We start from the raw sequence: 21,852 nt of genomic DNA, 5'->3' as shown, positions 1-21,852 counted from the left end.
CATGCAAATACTCAATTTTTAAAATGTTAAGATATCCAGAGAAGTAGAAAACACTAAGAATACTTAACATTTGAAAGCTGGGCGATTGGTTCCCACATGTGCCCTTCCCAATATTTGCATTCAAATTGGTGTCTTGACTAAAAGACAGCCAGCCACAGTAGGTCCTGGGAACTCAGATGCCTACAAAAAGTTGAAGGCATGACTCTTAAATGTATGAACTTTAGGTGATACTGTATATATCATATTTTGAGAGAGTGAAAGGTCCAATATTATCGAACACTTCGCATGAGTTATATACATTGACATATGGTGTTAGCCTTAATCTACAACAGAACTCTATAAGGTAGGCATGATTTTTACCTTTATCTTGCTGATGAGGCAATGGATATTCAGAGGTTACTTTTTCAAGGTCTCAGCTAGAAAGGGGGCAGTAATAAGATTGGAATCTAGTTCTTTGGGGCCTCAAAGCCCATGCTTTGTCACTAGATACATCTTCCGAGACAGATAAGAGCAGAACGTAGGAATCAACCAAATCCAATGCACAATATAGATTCACAGAGGGACTGGATAGAGAAGTTTTTCCTCATTTTTCAACCTGTTAATTTTCAGACTCCTCTGCCACCTTTCTTTCTCTGCTCAACCTTATATTCTGGTATTTCCCTGGAGTTTGCTTCCTGGCCTGCTTCTCACCTACTGCTCAATTTCCCAAATCTATGAGTTTAGCCTGAATGGCCAGTGGTTCACTGGATATCTCTCAGGTGTGGTTTCATTCATTTTTTTTAATAGTTTATTGTCAAGCTGGTTTCCATATAGCACCCAGTGCTCATCCCAAGTGCCCTCCTCCATGCCCATAACCCGCTTCCCTTCCCCCCACCCCATTATTTTTAAATCTATCTTCTGTTAATTAAGTACTTACTGAAAACTGCTATGTTCCTGTCATCGTCCTAGGTGATGAGTGTCAAGCCGTCCACAAGACTGGCACTGCCCTATTGTTTTATCGTCAATATATCCAGACCCACACCCCTCATATATCCCCATCACAGTAAACGTGTGGCTTTTAAATCCTGCTAATTCGCGTGTTTCCCCTTCTCCACCCAATATCTCTATTTCCAGTGCTTTCTCTCAGGTCCTCTTCACCTGCAAACTGAATTACTGACGTAGTAGCCTCCTTAATGCGCTCACTACTCACTTTCCACTTACATTCAATTCCACATGAATCCAGTATGAGTGCAAGTATGAGCATTTAACTCCTTGGCTTAACCACCCTGAATTGAGGTTCTTTTTGTATAGGAGGAGATCCACATTCGTTCACATGTCACACAAAGCTCTACACAATTCTCGCCTACCTCTGCAGTCTGGGCCTCTGTCCCAGCCCCTGAAAACCGACCACTGGACCCCTCACTTTGGCCATAGCCATGTCATGATTCCATGACCTTCCTGTTAGTATTCTTTTGGTCTGGAATGATACTCCCGCCCTAGACCACGTATACAATAAGCCAATCTTTAAACCTCAGCAAAATTATCACTCCTGTATTAAGTCTCTTTCAGGGGGAGCCACCCATTCTCCTTTTTGAACTCCTAAGATGATCTTACATACTTATATCATAAATGCCTCAAAATAATGTTATTTGCTTACATGCCCAAATTTCCTCCATAAAATATTCCAAACTTCTTACAGACAGGGGTTCTGTGTTATTCATTTTCACATCTCTACGTCCTAGAACTATGTATGGCCCATCCCCTATCTGTCCAACCCAATTAATAGTTGTTGAATGAGCTGAATGAATGAAGATGTGGTTTGTAAAGTGTTATCCAGCATACCCTTGCAATGATAGAACATGAGGCCCCATGGAAAGCAGCTTACCTCTTCGCCCTTCCTGCTCATAAAAATGTAAAAATACCCAAAAATCTTTTGGAGGAGTTCAGATCACTTCTCAGTGCTATTGGTCTACTACGGAAACACAAAGAGCCCTTGATCAACTCCAGATTTGAAGTAAGTTCTCTTCTAAATCTATTCTAATGAATACTGGCTTTTTGTCTTCTGAAATTCTCCTGTTTTAGATCCTCAGTCTCCTTGTTGGAGTTGGATAGGCTTTGACTCATCTAAAGTTAGAATTTATCATTGAAAATTCTGTTTTCTCTTAAAAAAATTTTTTTTAATGTTTATTTATTTTTGAGATAGAGAGACAGAGCATGAGCAGGTGAAGGGCAGAGAGAGAGAGGGAGACACAGAATCCGAAACAGGCTCCAGGCTCTGAGCTGTCAGCACAGAGCCCAACGCAGGGCTCGAACCCACAAACTGTGAGATCATGATTTGAGCTGAGTTTGGAGGCTTAACTGACTGAGCCACCTAGGCGCTACAAAAAAAATCTGTTTTCTCTTAAGACTGGGAAAGCAACAGTGTCCATCTGCTTCAAAATTCTGAAAATAGAAGTAAGTAATAGCATCGGGGAAATAAATTAGTTTACTGTAAAGCATGAGGGTATTTAAAAAGTTATTGCTTTGTATTAAAGAGGGCCCTTGTTGTGACAAGCACTGGGTATTGTACATAAGTGATGAATCACTAAATTCTACTTCTGAAACCAATATTATATTCTATGTTAACTAACTAGATTTCAAATAAAAACTTAAAACAAACAAAAATAAATAAATAAAAGCAATTGCTTTGAAGAGTTAGTATGCAGAAGTATAAACTCTAAACTTTGGCCAACATATGTATTTGTTTTACTGTAGAATGCTGATTTTTTTCCCCTTAGTTCCACGAATGTATCTTTCTATTGTCCAAAATCTAGGGTTTCTTACTTCTTTTTTACCAGATGGCACTGTTAAAATCATTTTCAATGTGAATATTTTAGCTTTAAAAAAATGAAACATGAAAAGGCATGTTTGAAAAATTAGGCCCGTTTTATTTCGTTCACTATTTTGTTAAGCTTATTTTTAGCACATTTCATCAATCTGGACATTTTCACAGATATTTTCATCAGTTCAGCCTGTTCTGTATCGCTTACCAGTCTGGTTGCTATGGTGTAACAATGATTTTTTTATTCTTTTCCAAACAAAAAATAACCTTTCAATGACAATGCACTTAAATTTTTAAAAAATGCATCCACACTCTCTCAGGCTATTTTCAATTATACAAACCAACTGTACTTTAGCTTCAAACTCTCTTTAATCTTCCAATGTTATTAGAACAGGATTTGTGTCCTTGGGGACAGAGAATTTTTAATTGAAACCCAAACCCCACAGCACTAACAAAACATTTGTGTGATATGGCAATTTGTAGGTTATTTAAAGGAAGACCAGAGCAAGACCTTGGTTCGTTCAAAGCAAGTTAATAAATCCTGAACCCAATTTAGAGATAGGAAACTAGAAGGAGGCATAATGATAAAATAATACATTTATATATACCCTGTTCTAAGGGATTTTCTCGTATTAACTCCTGTAATCCTTACAGCCTCCAGGGTAGGTGCTGTTGTAAGGCCCACAGAGTGCATAAGAAAGGAAGCATAGAGAGGTTAAATAACTTAATGCCTTCCATCACATCAATCAGAAATCGTGGAGCCAGAGTTTGGAGCCCAATGGTCTGGCCGCAGAGTCAGTGCTGAAACAAAGCGATTTACTACCAGGTATTTGAGAATGTGCAGCAGAGCTGGCATCCGATTTCTGATTCCCATTCGCACCTTCTATTTTTTTGGCTTCTGTTTTAGTGAATCACAAGGACCCCTCCTGATCCGTCTCTTCCTCAACCATCCATCCAGTCAGCCGGCTGGTTTAGCGCTTGACTGCACCCGTATTCCAAACAGGTAGGTCGTTCTTGCCCGCTGGACTGTAAATGCTCTGAGGGCAGGGGCTCTAAGTGGTGTTGGAAACCTTCTGGATGCCCATGGAACTGAGTGACAGGCTGGGCATTTGTGGGTGCTCGGCGAGGGCCCTGCCCCCTGAGCGGTTGATCAGATCTGTGGCGAGCGCACGGAAGGTCTCCCTTGGCTCTGTTCCTCTCACCCCCCTCCTTCACAGAGTCCACACAAAGTATAAGGAATAGCCTAGAAGCAAAGTCTGGAACAAAGCTGATGCACGTTTCTCTGTCTCCCTTTGTCACGGCTGCTGGGCTAAGGGAGCAAAATGGCAGAGACCCAGGGTCTCTGGGCCAATCTTTCTGGTGTTCCCGAAGCTTCCTCCCCAGACAAACCTTGATCAAAACTCCTTCAGTGTGATGACTTTCAGACCTTCCATCTCCTGTTTGAATCACATTCAGAGGGAGAGAGAAAGAGAAAGAGTGCACATGTGAGCAAGTACATATCCATCCTGTCTCTTGGCTTTCTGTCTTCCTCATACCTGACACAGGTGCCTGAAGTCATTTAGCCTTTAGGAGTCTGGCCAGGCTGACCTGTCACTAGGCCATCACAGTACCACCAGCCATATAGGTGTTAGATGTCATTTGACTCAGCCTGGGCGTCTTGTGTGTGTGTGTGTGTGTGTGTGTGTGTGTGTGTGTTTATGTTTATTTACTTATTTTGAGAGCGAGAGGGTGAGAGAGAGAGAGCTGGGGATGGGCAGGGAGAGAAGGAGAGAGCGAATCCCAAGCCGGTTCCACACTGTCAGCACAGAGCCTGATGCAAAGCTCGAACTCAAGAACTGCGAGATCATGACCTGAGCCAAAATGAAGAGTCACACCCTTAACTGCCTGAGCCGTCCAGGCACCCCTGGGCATCTTGGCTTTGAAGAGTAGATGTCCCTGGGGAAAACATCTGGACTCCAGATGTGCTCTGAAGATCATGGGACTTGGAGACAGAAGACCGGCTTTCAGTTTCAGTTCTTTCCCTTGTGTTTTCCGGGAGAGTCACTGAAATACTTACTTTGTGCCCTAACCTCCCTCAGATGCAGATTTGGCAACTGTCAAATGAGAATTGGGAAACAGGTTGACAGATCTAGATGATATAATCCATGTGAAGTTCTTGTTAGTGTTCTATTGTTGTCTTTCAAACTGAAGATACTCAAATAAAATGATCCTGCTTTGCTTTGCTCTTTGATGATGGTCTATGCTGGTGCAGCATGAACCTCCCTTCATAAATCCATCTTTTCTTCTCACCTGGCTCATTGGCAGAGATAGGAAGGTCGCATCCCTTTTTGAGCAGACGGTGGAAGAGAAGGTACAGGAAAGGGTGGGCTCACTCAACGTGGCTTTGGAAGGGTTTCAGGCCCTCTCCGGTAGAGACCAAAGACATCAGTTCTTTGCCATGTGCGTCTGTCTCTAAGGCAGCTCACAGCTTGGCAGCTGGCCTCCCTCAGAATGGACAGGTGTGAAAGCGGGTGCCCGAGATGGACGGCGCTGTCCAATGTAACTCTTTGAAGTGTTGTCCCATCTCTGTCCACTAGAAGTGAGTCACTAAGTCTAGCCTGTAGTCAAGGGGAAGGCATTACTGAGTTGCACACACAAGAAGTGGGAGGCTGAGGGCCATCTTGGAAATCTGGCTCCACGTGGTTGAAGCAGAATTCAGCTCTGGTCTTGTTCTACGAGTACCAGTACAGTATTTCTGAAATTTTTCTTCTGCTCTGATTTATTTAGGGACAGCTCTGGAAAATGGCCACATTTTCCCCCTATTGCCTTGCTCTTGTCCTGAATGTTGACGGCTAATGACTTAGCCACATGAATAATCAGAAGGGAGGCAGCATATCATCATGCTAGAGGGTATAAGCTCTGGTATTCCAATCGTAGCTCCCCCATTTATCACAGGAGTTTCTGCAAGTTTACGAGCTTCAGTTTTCTCAGCTGTAAAGTGGGAATAACAATAGGATTTACACCACTGTGGAGGACAGTGGGAAGGGCTGATGAACCTGACACGTGGTAAACACTCCATAAATATCAAAGATATTATCTGCTGCCATTATGGAGGTAGCGTATTTCGTAAGTAGCTGCTTTCCAGAAACTTATAGTTTAGAACAGAAGCCTAAAAATTCAGCTTCATTTTCTGTGTTACTTTTTCCCCCCGATTTCTGGATAAAATCATTTTCATTTTCTTATGGAAGGAAAATCCAAAAACCTCAAGGCATCCTTGTTAAACCGAAGACTTCTCTGGTATTCTCCTAAGTAGCGCCCAGACAGAACACTGAGATACTCCTGGAATGTATTTTCCACTCCCTCTTGCTTTCCTGCTGACCTTGACATTCTGCTCTTGGGGCTATTGTAAAGTTAGAAGGATGTTTATAACTAAGAAGACTAAAGTCCTTTGCCCATGGCCTTGAGCTCTCCAGAGGAAGCGTGCCTCTGAAATATAACAAATAAATAATAAATCAGCAGCGTTTAGAGCGAGAGGCATAAGACTTCTGGCTTCACTTGGAGGGAGGGTACAGGGCTTTGCAGAGGTGGGTTACAGGCTTCCAAATGGCGAGGGAGGTGTCGTCTTTTATTATGAAAATATCCTGATATCTTGTCTTATGTTCCATGAAATGTAGTGAGTGAAGAATTTCCCAGGGCTGTAGAATTATGTTTTATCATAATGGAAAAATGGAATTTTTTCCTAATAAAATGTTTTAAAACACAGACAAATCCACTGTACTAAAACTGCTCTAAAAATGAAGTCTATATAAAAAAGACACAACATCTCTTGACAAAATAAATGTTTATGATTACAAACCTGGGTCACACATGACATACTAGGATTAGTGAGTTTCAGGTTCTCTCCAGATGGGTCAAACATTTGTCCCCTGTATTTAGGGGGACCCATATGCACTTATTATGTGTATACTGATAGTATACCTTTAACTGGGTCAAAGATGGACCATATGTAAGCGCTTTAAGCAAGTGTTTCTTTATGATTAAACTTGAGACATGACATGAATTGGGGGAGTTTTGGGAGAGATGACAAGCTAGTAGGGAAAAGCGATTTTGATCTGGGGAGTTTTCTGTGCATCTCAGTTAATTAAGCCAGGGAAAGAATGGCCAAGGTGACACTCCTCTGGCTTAACACCGTGAGTCTGCTTACCAGACTCAAGAGCTCTGCGCATCTTCCTAGGATTGATTGCTTGTGAGGTGACCTTAAGTTATTCCTTAATGTTAGTTCTTGGGACCAGACGCCAAGCCTTTGAACCAGGAGCTGCGGATGTTATTGCTAACCCTCAGGGCGTTAAGTATTTGCATCATTCAGGGCTCCTTGCGGCAAGCAACAGAAGCCAGCGCTGGTGAATTTGATGCAAAAAATGAAATTTTTTAGGCACGTGGACTAATGGGAACGGCTAAACATCCATGCTTCCTGCGGAACGAGAACCGAGGCAGTTTGGAGGGTGTGGGAGCAGGAACTAAGGACAGTTTGCCCCAGGACCACGGATGTTCGGGCCCCAGGCTCAAGACCTATGAATGATGGTGGTGACGCCCCGGGCGCCTGGCTGCCCTGGCTTGAGTCTCTGCTTTCCCTGACTGACGGGGGAGCGGGGTCGGCTTCACTCCACAAAGGGATGTGAGGCAGGTGGTTACCAAATGAACCAGAAAGGATGATGTGAAGTCGAAGATCCAGAGTATCTTCTGTAATATTCTCTGAATTTTAAAGTTGTGTCAATAAAGAAATAAGTAAATTTAAAGTTGAGGAAAGAGGTCAGATATGTTTACTTATATCCCAAAGTGTGTGTCTCGGTGACGAGCACTTTGGACTCATGCTGGTCTCATATTCAAGCCTCTGCCTTTTCCCTCCTCCCTCCCTCTGCCACGGAGCATAATAGCATAAGGAAGATCCACAGGCCTATGTTTGTAAGACCTGCTGACCTCTTCTGGCAAAAGGTTTAGTTTCAACAGAAATGAGTCAGCATCACTGTGTCTGACCTTCTTTCAGGCATTTCTGCTTTTCTCTCCGTTTTTATTTCCTTTGCTTCACCCCCTGCAGACTTCTTTCCCAAGGTAAACAAGGTAGGAGGAGTTCATAGGCCAGCCAGGCTGACGGGAAGCACGAGAGGAAGTGAATGGGAAAGAAGGGGTCGGCTTCCCCAGTCTCAGTGGGAGCAGGGACCACTCAGTGCTTCCCTGGGGCTCCTCTTTGCTCCGTCTTTCCCCCTCTGGAAATAATTGTTCCAAACAACCTAGCTTTAGGTGGTGTCACTAACTCAAAACACGCCAGGCTAGCTAGCTAGCTGGAGAGGGTGGTGCAGTTCTGAATGTGCAATTAGAGATCTGGGCCTGTTTTCAGAGTTGGTAGTTGCATGGTGGTGGCCAAGTGCTTGACCGAGAGCTGATAATAATAATAATAATAATAATAATAATCTGATAACAAGCGTTAAAGATGGGAGTAGTGGCTTAGTTGACTTAAAAAAATTTTTTTTAATGTTTATTTATCTTTGAAAGAGAGAGAGAGACAGAGAGAGAGAGAGAGAGCTTGAGTGGGGGAGGAGCAGAGAGAGAGAGAGGGGGAGACACAGAATGTAAAGCAGGCTCCAGGTTCTGAGCTATCGGCACAAAGCCTGATGTGGGGCTCGAACTCACGAACAGTGAGATCATGACCTGAGCTGAAGTTGGACTTTTAAGCAACTGAGCCACCTAGGTGCCCCTATTGACTTTAAAAATGTATCTGGGTTTATGACTCAAAAGAAAATGGTATTGTGCTACTAAAATACATAGCATATACAGCTTACATAATGCTAAATATTTCTGGTTGAGGGTTCACTTAAATATGGCTGTTTCTACTTAGAAGTCATTCAAAACAGTTGTTCAGTTATACTAGTCATTTAGTCAGAGGAGATAAAATTTGAGCCAGGACTTTCATTTCTATTCATAGAGGAGATAATATTTGTCAGGTACCTAGTGCAGCACCTAATGTATTAAAGGTATGCAATTCATTCTTATTCCATTCCCTTTGTGAAATAAAGTAGATTGTAATTAATCATTGTTCATATACGCATGTACTTTAATATTCTTATTCATTTAACATTTATGGACTACCTACTGGGGGTCAGGCTCCTTGTCCAAATCCACCTCCTAATGCTTGCTACTCAAAGTGTGGTCCATGGACCACCAGCAGCAGCACCTGGGATTTTGTTAGCACCAGGGCTCTTGGGCCCCAGCCAGACTTCCTGAATTTGACCAGATCTCAATGTAATTTGTATCCATGCTAACGTTTGAGAAGCAGTGACCCACTGGATCACGTTCCTATTCCTTATCATAAAATAAGATCTCGCTCCTGACTCACTTCAATTCCTGCTACTCCCCTCCTTGGGATTTGAACTGAAATTACTAAGACACGCAAAGCTGTTTCCTATCTCCTGGCTTCACCTATGCTAATCTCTTTGCCTAGGATCTAGTTCTCTCTCTCTCTCTCTTCTTCTTCTTCTTCCTCTTTTTTTTTTTTTTTTTTTTTTTTTTTTTTTTTTTTTTTGGTCTTATAATGCTACTCTTTTTTTTAAGACATGCATGTATGCTGTTTGTTCATTTATTCATTTATTCATTCATTCTGTATATATTTACTGCATAACTACTATATGTCAAGCACTGTGCTCGGATACCTTCTCTAAAAATGTTCCCACTGAGATGGGTGAGTTCTCTCTGCTCTCTGACGTACCAGGTATAACTCCAGTATTGATGCTATGTTAACATTTGCCGTTGGCATGGACCATGGGGGCCAGGGAGCCCGCCATAGTTCTCTTTGTTTGCCCTGCATCTGGCAGAGGTCCTGGTTTTCCGTGGATGCTTAGGCAGTGTTTTGTTGGCTTGAACTGTTGCATTTCGAGGAACTAGTGACTGGGCCAGGATCACAGCAGGTGACCTCCGAAGCTATTCATGACCCAAAGTGAGAATGCTCTTGGGCCAGACGCTCTTGCCAGCCATCTGCCAGGGGGGTGCTTCTCTCTAAATCACTCAAATGCCCTGTTTTGGCCAGTGGCAATAGTGACGTAATCCCATGCTCATGCACACACTGAACAGATCTGGGAGCTGAGAGTGTCATGGGCAGGAAGGACTCACCACAGAGACTTGAGAAGATGATCACTATGGGTGGCACAAACTAGGTCTGTGGTCTCTTTCCCAGGCCTCTCCCAGCTATAATCATATTGCCCATGGTCTGAGCATGGCTTCTTATAAATTACTGAGAGAGTCAAGTTTCCTACTGGTTCCCTACCCCATGGACAGGCATGTCTGTGGGCAGCTCCAACAATGGCGACCAGTTAAGGGCCGCCATCTTTGTTGGAGTAGAGAAGTAGTCGCCGGGGGTAATAGCAGCAAGGCCTTTATGTAATGGGCAAGAACAGTGGAAAGCCATTACATAAGCGATAAAGAATATATGAGACAAATAGAATAGGTAGTAAATGAGGGGTGGAAATACTTAGATAAAACAAGAACTGTGAAGCCAGTCGGCCTGGGTCAGGACCCCAGCTCTGCCCACTGGGGCTGCTGGATGCTGGCCAAATTGTCAAATTCTCTATACTGCAGTCTCCCCATCTGCAAAGTGGGAATAATAATAGTACCTACCTTATAAAGATTAAACAACTTATTACTCATCTTGCAATAATGTCTCACACACCATTAGCATTGTATTGCTTAACAAATAGAAAATACTGAATGGCTTGAAAATAAGATTCAGTGCCTCATTGTCTTTCCGTCACTGTGAGCCTTTCCACTAGGAAATGCATTTGTCTGCTTCACAGTATTTCCTTGGGTTTCCGACGGGAGTGTGTACATCTTTAAGCCTGAGCAAGGCTTAAAAAAAAAAACAAAAACGAACAAAAGGGAAACAGCTGCTTTGTTTTTGAAAAGATTTGCCAAGCTCACATAGTTAAATTTAATGGCTGGGTGTTTTAAACTCTGGAGAACAATGTAATTTGTGTCATCACTGCTACAAAGGATGACTCTGGCGAGCATTTCATTTTGGTCGCCTGAAAACCTAACTTGAACAAAAGAAGTGAAAACAAACACAAATACAGTAATGGAAAAACTCTAATTAGGCTTTGGGAAAAGATTGTCCGGTGCTGTCACGTCTTCACAGAGCAGAACAAAAATAACACGGGCACCTGCAAAGTTATTTTTCTCACCAAATATTTCAATTTTTAAAGTAATATCTTGTGATGGGGTATTTCTGATTCCAGGAAGTGGGAGGGGGTGGGGAAGGGGCTGGAAAGCAGTCCCTGAACATCCATGATTGCTTCACCTGCAGTATCTCTTAATCTTCCCAGAGTTTTGTGAAGGAGATATTTCCCCCACTCCACAAAACACTGAGACCCAAAGAGGTTAAGTAACTTAACTAAGTTCATACAGCCAATGAGTTACCGAATATGACTCTGTGTCTGCCTGACGGTAATACCCATGCCCACTTCAAAAGTGGTTTGTTCGATTGTAATGGGAAGAAAGTACCTATATTTGAGGCTTTTCCATGCAGTCACCAGGAACGAATACTAAATGCTTGTGAAGTTTAGATATATACAACATATAATTTTTCTTCATGTAAGATGGAGATCTTGCTGCTCTACAGTCTGCATTTTGATAGTGATCATGGTGGAGGATTTGATGACAATGACAATGACCCCCATGGAAGACAATAATCAACCAATGATGTCATCTTGGTTTGGAAGCCTTAATTTCTACATGTTGGTACAGGATACCCCAAGACTTGACAAAAAATAGTATGTTGTGATAAAATTCAAAGAGATAGTGATGGTTAATGGAGATCCCCCTCACAAAAGGAATTGGCCTGCTTGTAGTACTACTAATTGATAGGAAAAAAATTGAGAGAAGATCCTTGAATACAGGAAGGACTAAGGAATCCTGCTGCTTTCTTCCTCAAGAGAATTATTCTACTGACTACCTCACTTATCATCCAGGAGCCCAAGGACATGTGAGGGAGCAGGGGAGAGACAGACAGGGAGAGAATGTTACTATTTCTAACATGTGCATTGTCTTACTATTGCTCGCTAGGTCAAGAAATTGCTTAGTCCAGAGAAGCCAGGAAACAATTTCATGTCTCTTCTTGACATTGAGTCAAGCATTTGAGTCTGCAAGTGAATTTCAGAGCACTTCCCTTCAGCTGTTGTTATTGTTGATGAAAGTAACAATGTGTGTGTGTGTGTGTACGTGTGTGTGTGTGTGTTTAGAATGGGTCTGAGGGCATCAATGACAGAAAACCCTAGACCCTCACTAAAGAATAATCCTTGGGTGAGATGTTGTACTTCCTTCTCATAGATGTCCCCAGTACCACTCTGGTGGGTCCGAAAGTCTCCTAGCATATGAAAATGAGAAGTGCTCAGAGTTCAGAAAACATGGGGCTGGTCTCAACATGGTCCCACCTGCTTTACAATTTTGAGCAAATTATTGGGAGGAAGAGATGGATTAATAGATTAAAAATGGCTTTTTTTGACTAAAAAAGCACTATACAATCAACAGATTGCCAATATGTATAAGAGCAAATTTTGATTGGACTTTCTTCTGTCATCTCCTTTTTTTCTCACCATGACTTTTCTCATGCTTCTCCTAACATCTAGGAATGTGGAGAATGGTCTCCTGGCTAACTCAGATCTCCCTATGGTGAATCCTTGGAGGGCTGTGTTTTGGTAGATGGAATGAACTTAGTGGAATTTTCTTCATAAATGTCTGGAGATAAAAAGTAAGAAACATGTCTGTTGACTCGAGTGGAGGAAAATCACAGAATTATGTGGATCAGTTATCATCTGGGCTACCCTGCCTTCTTCTCTATCCCTAACCAAACCTCCCAGATACTACAATCTTTTCCTTTTTTAATTTTTATTTTGAAAGTTTATTCATTTATTTTGAGAGAGGGATTAAGAGTACAAGCAGGGAAGGGGCAGAGAGAGAGAGAAAGAAAATCCCAGGAAGGCTCTGCTCTGTCAGCACAGAGCCCAGCATGGGGCTCGATCCCACGAACCTGAGCCAAAATCAAGAGGCAGATGCTTAACAGACTGAGCCATCCAGGCACCCTATAATCTTCTTCTTTATTACACCTGTCTACCTCTTTTTCCCCATTCTCCCCAGTGCCTACCCCCTTCCCATTATGAAAGATAGAAGCCATTGAACAAATCCCCTCTCCTCCAACATCTAAATTCCAATCCTACAAACCATCCAGCACCCACCTCATCCCTTTCTTCTTGCAAGAAAAGGTGTCCTTTTCTCCAGCCTAGGTTTCTGTATCCCCTTCCTACTCATCTCCCCAAAGAACCTCATTGTATCAATTATGTATCAATTCTTTCACCTTTATTCTGAACTTCCACCTTCCTTAATTGTTCATTCCCATCAGCATCCAATTGCTGAATACCAGCATCCCATCTTATAGTAACAATGAACTAAAATCAGCGCATGGACAGAGAGGTCATTTGCACCGCCGCCCTATCTCTCCAGCTTCTTCCAGCCAATCTTCTTGAAAGCATTGCTTCTTTTCTTGTCTTGGCCTCTGTACCACCTACAGACCCCACAGTGCTCTGCGACTTCTGCTTCTGTCTTCAGCACTCCACGAAAACTGCTCTGGCTCGGGTCACTTATGCCCTTGCTGCTACTTTCCTTAGACTATTTCACGTGCTTACCTTACCTGATGCTCAGTGACTTTTGACACAGTCACTCACGTTTTGAAACATACTTTGCCTTGTATTTTGCAACACCACTCTTCTTGACCCACCCCATCTCAGTATCCTTTGAGGATCCCATCCCTCTGCCTGTCCCTCTCGTTAGCCCTTTACGCCCACTGCCACCCTGCCCGCCATCTTGTCCACCCCCTTGGCTTCGGTTACCATCTGAATGTTGTGACTTCCAAACCCTTGAGCCTAGTCCAGCTCTCTCCTCACACCCTTAGACTTGCATCTAACTGCGTGGTAATCTCTACTCAACATACCTAATGCCACACTCAGCATCTATTTCCTTACATTTGTTCCCAAACACTTCCAGTGCTTTCTCATCACCCTCAAAATGAAATCAAGGCTCTGTATACTTTTCAAGAAATTTCAGGTCTCGTGGACCTACCTCTCCAGGATCAGGACCCGGATGCTCCGCCCTCCAGCGGCTTTGACTACCATGCCTCTTACACCACGTTCCTTCCCCTGTGTCTGTGCCTTTGCCTGGGCCAGACTCCCACCCACAGCACCTTTCCCTAAAGTACCCTGTTCTGTTGCTCCCTGCTCCTCATCCATCAGGTCTCTTTTTCCACATTCTTCCAGAAGCCAATTAGAAGCCTCTCCTATGTCCACCAAACAAATAAACTATTTACTGTATCAATCAAAATAACTGCATTAGTGTGTTATCAGCAGGTGCAAACTGACTGTTCCTTGGTTCTTCTTCTTACTTACTTCCCCACCTGACATGCTCCCCTCTCCCCTCTTGTGTCAATACGGCCTTCTGTTTCAAACATTCTTTAATACTTGTTTGTCCACTAGATCATGAGCTGTTAGAATGATGCTGGAAATCTGAAGCCATTAATACATCCTTGTTGAATTGCATTGACCTGAAATAAAATCGTGGATGGCTCCAAAATAGTACATTATTTATACGGCTTTTTTTTTTTTTTTACTATCATTTACTTAGCCATTCTCCTATTTGTAGACATTTAGGGTTTTGTTTTTCTTTACTATGTGCACTACTAAAATAATGCTGTGATGACCATCATTGTTATTGAAACTTATTTCTATCATTTCAGACTATTTACATAGGTTTAAACCCTAAGAGTAGAGTTATTCAGGCCCAAGTTATGATAATTTTATGATAATTTTCATGACATTTTCCAAAATTGTTGCACAACCCATTTTTGTGACTAAATTTTATAGATTGTATCTTAAACCTTTCTGTAGCATGAATACACATCTAAAAACATCACCTCACCAGAAACATTGTTAGTGCTCACTGTGCCAATATTTAACTTCTCTAAGAACATGGCCTGAGTGAGGAGCTGGGATCTTGCAGGCCTTTAAAAGAAAATAAAAGAGAGGACATTTTCAAAAGGTCCCTCACAGATAGTGCAATCTACCAGGTAGGCAGTTTAAAGGTGCCAAATACAAGGCCTAGGGATTTTTAAATTCTAGTCTCTGTTCATTTCCTTCTCAGCTAGCTCAACATGTAATAGTGATTGCTAATAATGGGTGTTAAAGGTTATGATGCAATGTATAGAAAAAGCAGAAAGACTTCTTTCGAGTAATTTCATTGTCACTAGAGTGACAGTGTTTCTGGGACCAATTATAAAAAGCCAATATCTCTTTGTTGGATCATTTGTTATGAGTTACAATAGCCCTTGTCACTTGTAGTGTTAGAATGTTGAGAGACATAAAGGCATAATATTGATGTGGAGATAAATATACAGGTCCCCCGAGTTGTGACTATTGATTTGGTTCCCTTTGTTCAGTTGGGATGTCTCTTATGAGTAACGATTCAGCTGATCCAACAGCTAGTCTTTTGCCCTGACCCAGCTGGGGCCCATAGGTCCCAGACTAAATGTCTCATTGGCTTATTTGTGGGTTCTAGCCTCATAGCCTGCAGGAAGAGAGGGGGATGGAGATGGTTAAGTAGATAGGATGGAGGCTGGTGGGGAGGGGACGGTAGGTAGAAGGGGTTGTTTAAACAAATAATGACTAGAGAGTAGAAAATGGAGATGGTCAAGATGAGTGTTATTCTCCTCTGGTTCTGAACTATGTCAGTGATAACAAGGTGAAAGAGAAGGTCTATCATGGAACCATCTGAACATGGTTTTATGTCTGTGCCAGGCCAACTGTTTTGAAATAAAATTTGGGGCACCTGGGTGGCTCTGTCGATTGAGCGTCCAACTTCAGCTCAGATCATGAGCAGTTCGTGAGTTTGAGCCCCTCATGCTGACAGCTCAGAGCCTGGAGCCTGCTTTGGATTCTGTGTCTCCTTCTCTCCCTGCCTCTCCCCTGCTCATGCTCTGTCTCTCTCAAACAAACAAACAAACAAACAAAAAACATTAAAAAAATCAATTCAGTTTAATAAATATTTTTTCTGAGTGTCAAGTCTGTGCTAAGAGTATGATGAGTAAACGGCCCTGGTCTCAGAGAGCTCACAGTTCCCTAAGGGAGATAGGTTATGAGCCAATCAAAATATAAAGCATTAATGACACAAGCAATGCATTGACAGCATAGGTAACCTGAAGGTGGGAATGCTCACCTGTCACAGAAGCCAGATTTTCTCAGTAGTTATTTTGTAGGTCATCAAATGGAGAAGTGAGGAAAAGACATAACAGAATTACACACCTGGACTTGGGATCTACAGCAGTATGGCATTGCTAAGGAGTAAAATGCACTGTGGATTATTAAGATATGAGTAGGGTAGGAGGCTGGGGAAATTTCCCCCAGATGGGCTGATAAAGGGCCTTGTAAGCCTTGTGGAAAGGCACTTTCACATGCAGGAAATCAGGAGCTGGTGAGGGGCTGTAAGCAATGGAAGTGCAGCTGTCAGAGGCTGGGAGTGCAGGCCCTGATCAAACACCTGGCACTGATATTCTGGAACAATAAGTCTCCCCTCGGGGTTTGGGGCAAGTTCCTTAGCCTGTCAAATGCTGTTTTCTCAGTTTTCTAAAACAATATGGTAAGTGTATCTGCTTCATCGATTCATTGTGAGGATTAAACGGGAAAATTCCTAAAAATATTGTGTATCATCACCATCATCTGCATCATCACCATCATCTGCATCATCACCATCCCCACTGTCATCCTCACCACCACCATCCTCACCACCACCGTCATCACCATCACCATCATCACCATCATCATCATGATTTTTCTATCACCACTTTGGTTTCAAGGCAGAGAATGATTTTTAAAGAGAGAAGGGGAAATAAGAAAGATAACCAGTGGTGAATCCATTGCAATATTCCAGATGCAAAGTGATAAAAGCCTGAACAGAGAGCCTGAGCTGACACGAGGCACAGTAGGGAGAGGCTGATCCAACAAATGCGTAGGAGTTAAAATCAACTGTTGTTAATGAATATAAAGAGAGGAGTAGAGGGTGGCCTTTACATTGCTGGTTTAGAAGACCAGGAAAGCACAACATCACCATGGTGAGTAAAGCAGAACGAAGAAAAATTAAATGTGTTTTTCAATCCCTTGTCTCAATTAATCATAACAGTAATAATAGCTAACATTTTACAGAGGCTTTACCACAAGCCATATACTATGCCAAGTACTTCACATATAAGTCATTTATTGTACCTCACAACCAATCAGAATAGGTAATAATAATATTATTATTCCAGTTTCCCGGATGAGGAAACTGAAGCGCAGAGAGGTTAAGTAATTTGCCTAATGTTCCACAGCCAGGCACCCAGTAGAGTGAGTTTTGAACACAGGCCTAATCCTTGCTCTTTGTCTCTTCACTACACTGCCCCCTGGGGGCGCTCCCGGAGATTTCCAGCTCTTGGCTACATGGGCCCCTGGGGTTGCAGCAGAAAAGTGTGGCCTCATTATATATCTATATCCATATGCTGTCAGTCAGCACACTGATTGGAGAAAAACTATGGAAGTAGATGGAGGTACAGACCAGGAAGACCAAGGAACTAAGAAGGACCAGCATAGAAGGGATGGGCAAAAGGACTAGGTTCGACAACAAGATGGCTGCAGGAGAGGCGGACGTGAGACAGGAAATGTGGGACAGAATGCGTTAAGGTTACTAGCCTAGGGGGCAATTTCAAGATGAAGCATCTTGTCAGCATGACCCTACACCATAGATGCCAGAGTGGATTCTATCAGAGAGAGGGAGAGAAAGAAGGGGGGCGGGGAAGGAGGGGAGAGAGGGAAGGAGGGGAAGAGAGAAGCTCAGAAACACTTCTTGTTGAAAGGTTAATGGTGTGATGACTTTGGCCAGAGAAGTCTTTGATCTGGTGGTGGTGGTGGTGGTGCGGTCCAGACTCTAGAAGGCTAGAGGTACCCAGGGGTGTGTGAATAAGAGCTGATGTCAAAAATAGACATTTGTGAGAAATTACTGATGAACCGAATAAAGTGTGGGTATTTAGCTCATCATTATTGTCTCCCATATTGTCTCTAATAAGCAGGTTTCAGGAATTATGCTTGTATTAAATCATTTTATTATTTTTCATTTAATTTCATTGAATTCATTTATTAGTTCCCTATCAGACATATTGAAGATATAAACTATGAATATATCATAGTCTCCTTGTGTTATTTCTGCTTCACTTTAGGGGTCATGAAAGGCAATAAGGAAATATTGTGCATTTTTATGAGTCTTGATATATAATAGTTTATTATATAGTAAGATATATAAGATATATACATATAATAAGATAATCGTAGAGGTATGACAGACATGAAGGGGCAGGTCTAACATCCAGGGCCTTCCACACTTGTTTGTTGAATGAATACGTGAACCTAGTCCAACCATCTGTTTTCCAACAGGAAGGCACAAAGAACACACGAATAAAATCCTAAATCCAGGCCTGTGGATTATTTGAAAGCCTATTTTAATGCTTAATTTCCTTAACTATTAGGAAGTTCCTCTTTAAATTTCACTCTATCTTTAGCGTTCCAAACTACTTTCTCTAAACGGGCCTTCAGGAGAGGGCCGGAAGTGAGTCTTCTGCCTGCGGGGTAGTAGCGGCTGTTCCGGTCCCTGTTTCTGGATTCCCGGATGGAGACTTTCAACCTACGCCTCGCGCCTGCTCAGTCCCTCCTACAGGCCTCACTGGCGCATGGGCTCTCCTCCCCGCAGTAGCCACTTTTAAGATGATAGCTTCCCCTCCTTTGCTAAATCAGTCTCCAAGTCTTCGTTTTTCATCTGTATTTCAAAAACCGTTTTCTCCCCTTGATGTTACCTGTCCTATCCTTTGCAGTTGCTGGCTGTGTGTCTGCCGTTTTCCCCTTTAATTGGAGTAGGTTCTTGGGAGGGAAAGATGACGAACACCCTCAACCTGCCATTTTTTTCTCTCAACTGCTTATAAATAAAATTTGCTTCCAGTCTTTGGGGGTTGCAGAAAGGTTATAAATGATCATTAGTTCTATAGAGTCTTCATAGCTTTGGGTATACATAGCCACTGGGATCTACCTGTACAAATTGGCTGGTTAGAGTGTATCTTTCCAAATACTGCACCTGCCTGTTTAGGGGCTGAGCTGACAGCTGGCAGCAGACTTGGGGGTGGGGGGAGAGGAAAGACCAGACTGAGGCCTGCCTGCCCTTGTCCCTGTGCATGAGGGTGTCTTCAGACTGGGGGGCGGGGGGGTTACCACTCAACCTTCAGGTCCCAGCCCTGGACACTTACTCACTCCTGACCTACTCACAGAGGACACAGCAGGCATGTCTTCCCCTGCGTGTCAGTTCTCCATCACCCCAGATACCTAGTAGCTGGATTTGCATCTTTCTTGCTGAAGAAACCCATACTCACTGACTTGCGCTGGAAAAGAAAACGACGAATCATCTCCTTGGACATAACAGGTTGAGCAACTCGATTACATAGATCCTGTTGAGGCAGAATTAATGGGAAAACAGACTAGAGATTTAATAAAAATGTAATGAGAAGTCTTAAGAAGATAAGAGAATATAAAAAGATTTCTGGAAACTTTTAAAAAACCCCCACACCAAATGTCCACATTGAAAGTTAGGAGGTGAATATCATCACAATCCAATTGACCACCTAAAATATTGAGTGCTGGGAACAATCAGCATTACAGATCAAAAATACAAAGAAATTGGAAAGAATAAGTGAACAGACAAAAGACACAGAAGACACAGATAATCTGAATTACAGAGAAAGAGAGAGGAACATATAGAAGGTAAATACAGATCAAATAACAATAGATAAAACCTCCCTGTGCTGAACAAAATCTTGTTCTGAAAGGGTTCGATTAACACCAGTATTTCTGATAATGACATTTGGATCCATCTAAGTGAATCTTCTGAAATCCAAAAAGGCAAAGAGGGGCACCAGGGTGGCTCAGTTGGTTAAGCATCCAACTTCAGCTCAGGCCATGATCTCATGGCCCACATGTCCACATGGCCCATGGCTGTGCTGACAGCTCAGAGCCTGGAGCCTGTTTCAGTTTCTGGGTCTCCCTCTCTCTCTGCCCCTCCCCCTCTCAAAAATAAAATAAAACATTAAAAAAGCACTGCACAAAAATAAAGTTTAGTAAGCTTCCCAATGCAAAAAAAAAAAAAAAAAAAAGCTATTGCCTAAAGAGAATTAGACTAGCATCAGACTTCTTACAGACGGGAAGTTAGACAACAGTAAAGATCACTTACCAAAGTTTGAGAGAAATGGAGCCACAGTGTCCTATTTGTTGAGATCCTACATGTGAATATTCAAAATATTTAAATTAGATTCTGCTTATGTTATATGTTATGTTATAACTGTATATGTTACCAAAATTTCCTAGACCTACTCTTCTACTGAAAACAGATTCTTCTCAATATTCATTTATATATGACAGTAACAAAAGAACTCCTATCCCTGTTATGGACTGAAAGTACTCTCCCTGAAATTCCTATGTTGAAGCTCTAAGTCCCATTATGAGGATGTTTAGAGAAGGGGACTTTGGGAAGCAACTAAATCTAACTAAAGTTAGATTAGAACATGAGAGTGGGACCCTCACGATGGAATGAATGGCCTTACAAGAGGGTGAAGAGAGAGCTCTCTCTCCATGCAGCCACGCTGAGGAAAGGCCGCGTGATAACAAAGTGAGAAACTGACTATCTGCAACCTAGGAAGAGAGCTCATACTAGGAACACTATTGGTTGGCACCTCGGTCTCGGACTTCCCAGCCTCCAGAACCGTGAGAAAATAAATTTCTGTCGTTTAAGCCACTCAGTCTGTGGTTGGTATGGTAGCCTGGGCCAACAGTGACAGTAGCTGATATACAATGATGGTAATAAGGGGTGAATGCCCAATGTATGTTGCGCTAATTTTGACCCTCATAATATCCTCCTAAGTGAGTGGGGAAACTGGAGATTATAAAAATAAATACTAGGGTCATAGAAATTAAATGATTAGCCCAAAATCAATAGGAAAAGGCAATTTAGAATGCCTTTATTTCCAGTGAATTTCTCACAGTGTACCTTATTTATTATTTGATTTGTGAAGAAATAATATATTTCTTTTTTATTTAAAAACATCTATTAAAATATCTCAAACACCTAGACAGAAGGTTGAATAGTTTGCCCAAGTTCTCTCACTGGATTTGGGGACCAGGGGATTGCCAGCACCCAAATCTAATTACTAATCATCTAATTGAAAGGGTCGGTAGGATTGGTCTAGAAGTCCCTCATGACAGGTCTTAATTTGGAGGGAAATTTGTTTTAAGGGGAACTGAGATTACTGAGTTAATCAGAAAGCATTTAATTAGTCAGATTAGAAGAGTTTGCAAGGGGCGCCTGGGTGGCTCAGTCGGTTAAACATCCGACTTTCGCTTAGGTCATGATCTCGCGGTTAGTGGGTTCGAGCCCCACATCGGGCTCTGTGCTGACTGCCAACTCAGAGCCTGGAGCCTGTTTCAGTCTGTGACTCCCTCTCTCTCTGACCCTCCCCTGCTCATGCCGTCTCTCTCTCTCTCTCTCCTAGAAATAAATAAAACATTAAAAAATAAAAAAAGAAGAGCTTGCGAAGGGCTTGCCGTGCCCTGTTATGTTTAGTTTGCACAACAGTGGATATGGTAATGATGATCTCCGTATCCCAGAAGAGGAAACTGAGGTTTGAAGAAGTCACATGATTTTTGCAAGCTCACCTAGCTGCTCTATGGCAGAATCCAAGCATCATTGCAAAGCCTTTCATGATAAAACTCATGCTCTTTCTACAGGGCTTAGGAACAACAGGAAGAGATGGGCTCCCTTGCAGGTATGGTTGTTTGCCATGGTTGATCTCATTATTTCCTCACCCTTGACTCAATGCCAGACTACTGATGGTGACTGAGAACCAGGACTTCACGAACACCATGTTGATA

The 21,852-nt window shown here is 42.4% G+C and overlaps 1 long non-coding RNA gene across 4 annotated transcripts in view; it reads left to right on the top strand.

The window, feature by feature from the left end:
* LOC144223187 (uncharacterized) overlaps positions 1 to 21,521 on the top strand; it is a 70,446-nt gene extending 48,925 nt beyond the window's left edge. Inside the window, exons 3-4 of one of the 4 annotated variants that reach the window (XR_013332615.1) lie at positions 3,708 to 3,803; positions 21,474 to 21,521. This is a non-coding gene — a long non-coding RNA (uncharacterized LOC144223187). Of the gene's footprint in view, positions 1 to 3,707; positions 3,804 to 4,602; positions 5,003 to 12,447; positions 12,673 to 21,473 lie in introns of those variants that run through there. The other 3 variants (XR_013332609.1, XR_013332614.1, XR_013332613.1) reach the window with 3 other exon arrangements.
* The last annotated feature ends 331 nt before the right edge of the window (positions 21,522 to 21,852 follow it).

Source organism: Crocuta crocuta, unplaced genomic scaffold, assembly GCF_008692635.1.
Source record: "Crocuta crocuta isolate KB4526 unplaced genomic scaffold, BGI_CrCroc_1.0 scaffold31, whole genome shotgun sequence".
Lineage (NCBI taxonomy): Eukaryota > Metazoa > Chordata > Mammalia > Carnivora > Hyaenidae > Crocuta > Crocuta crocuta.
The sequence above is the reverse complement of the archived record's forward strand: the minus strand, read 5'-3'. Positions and strand labels throughout refer to the sequence as shown.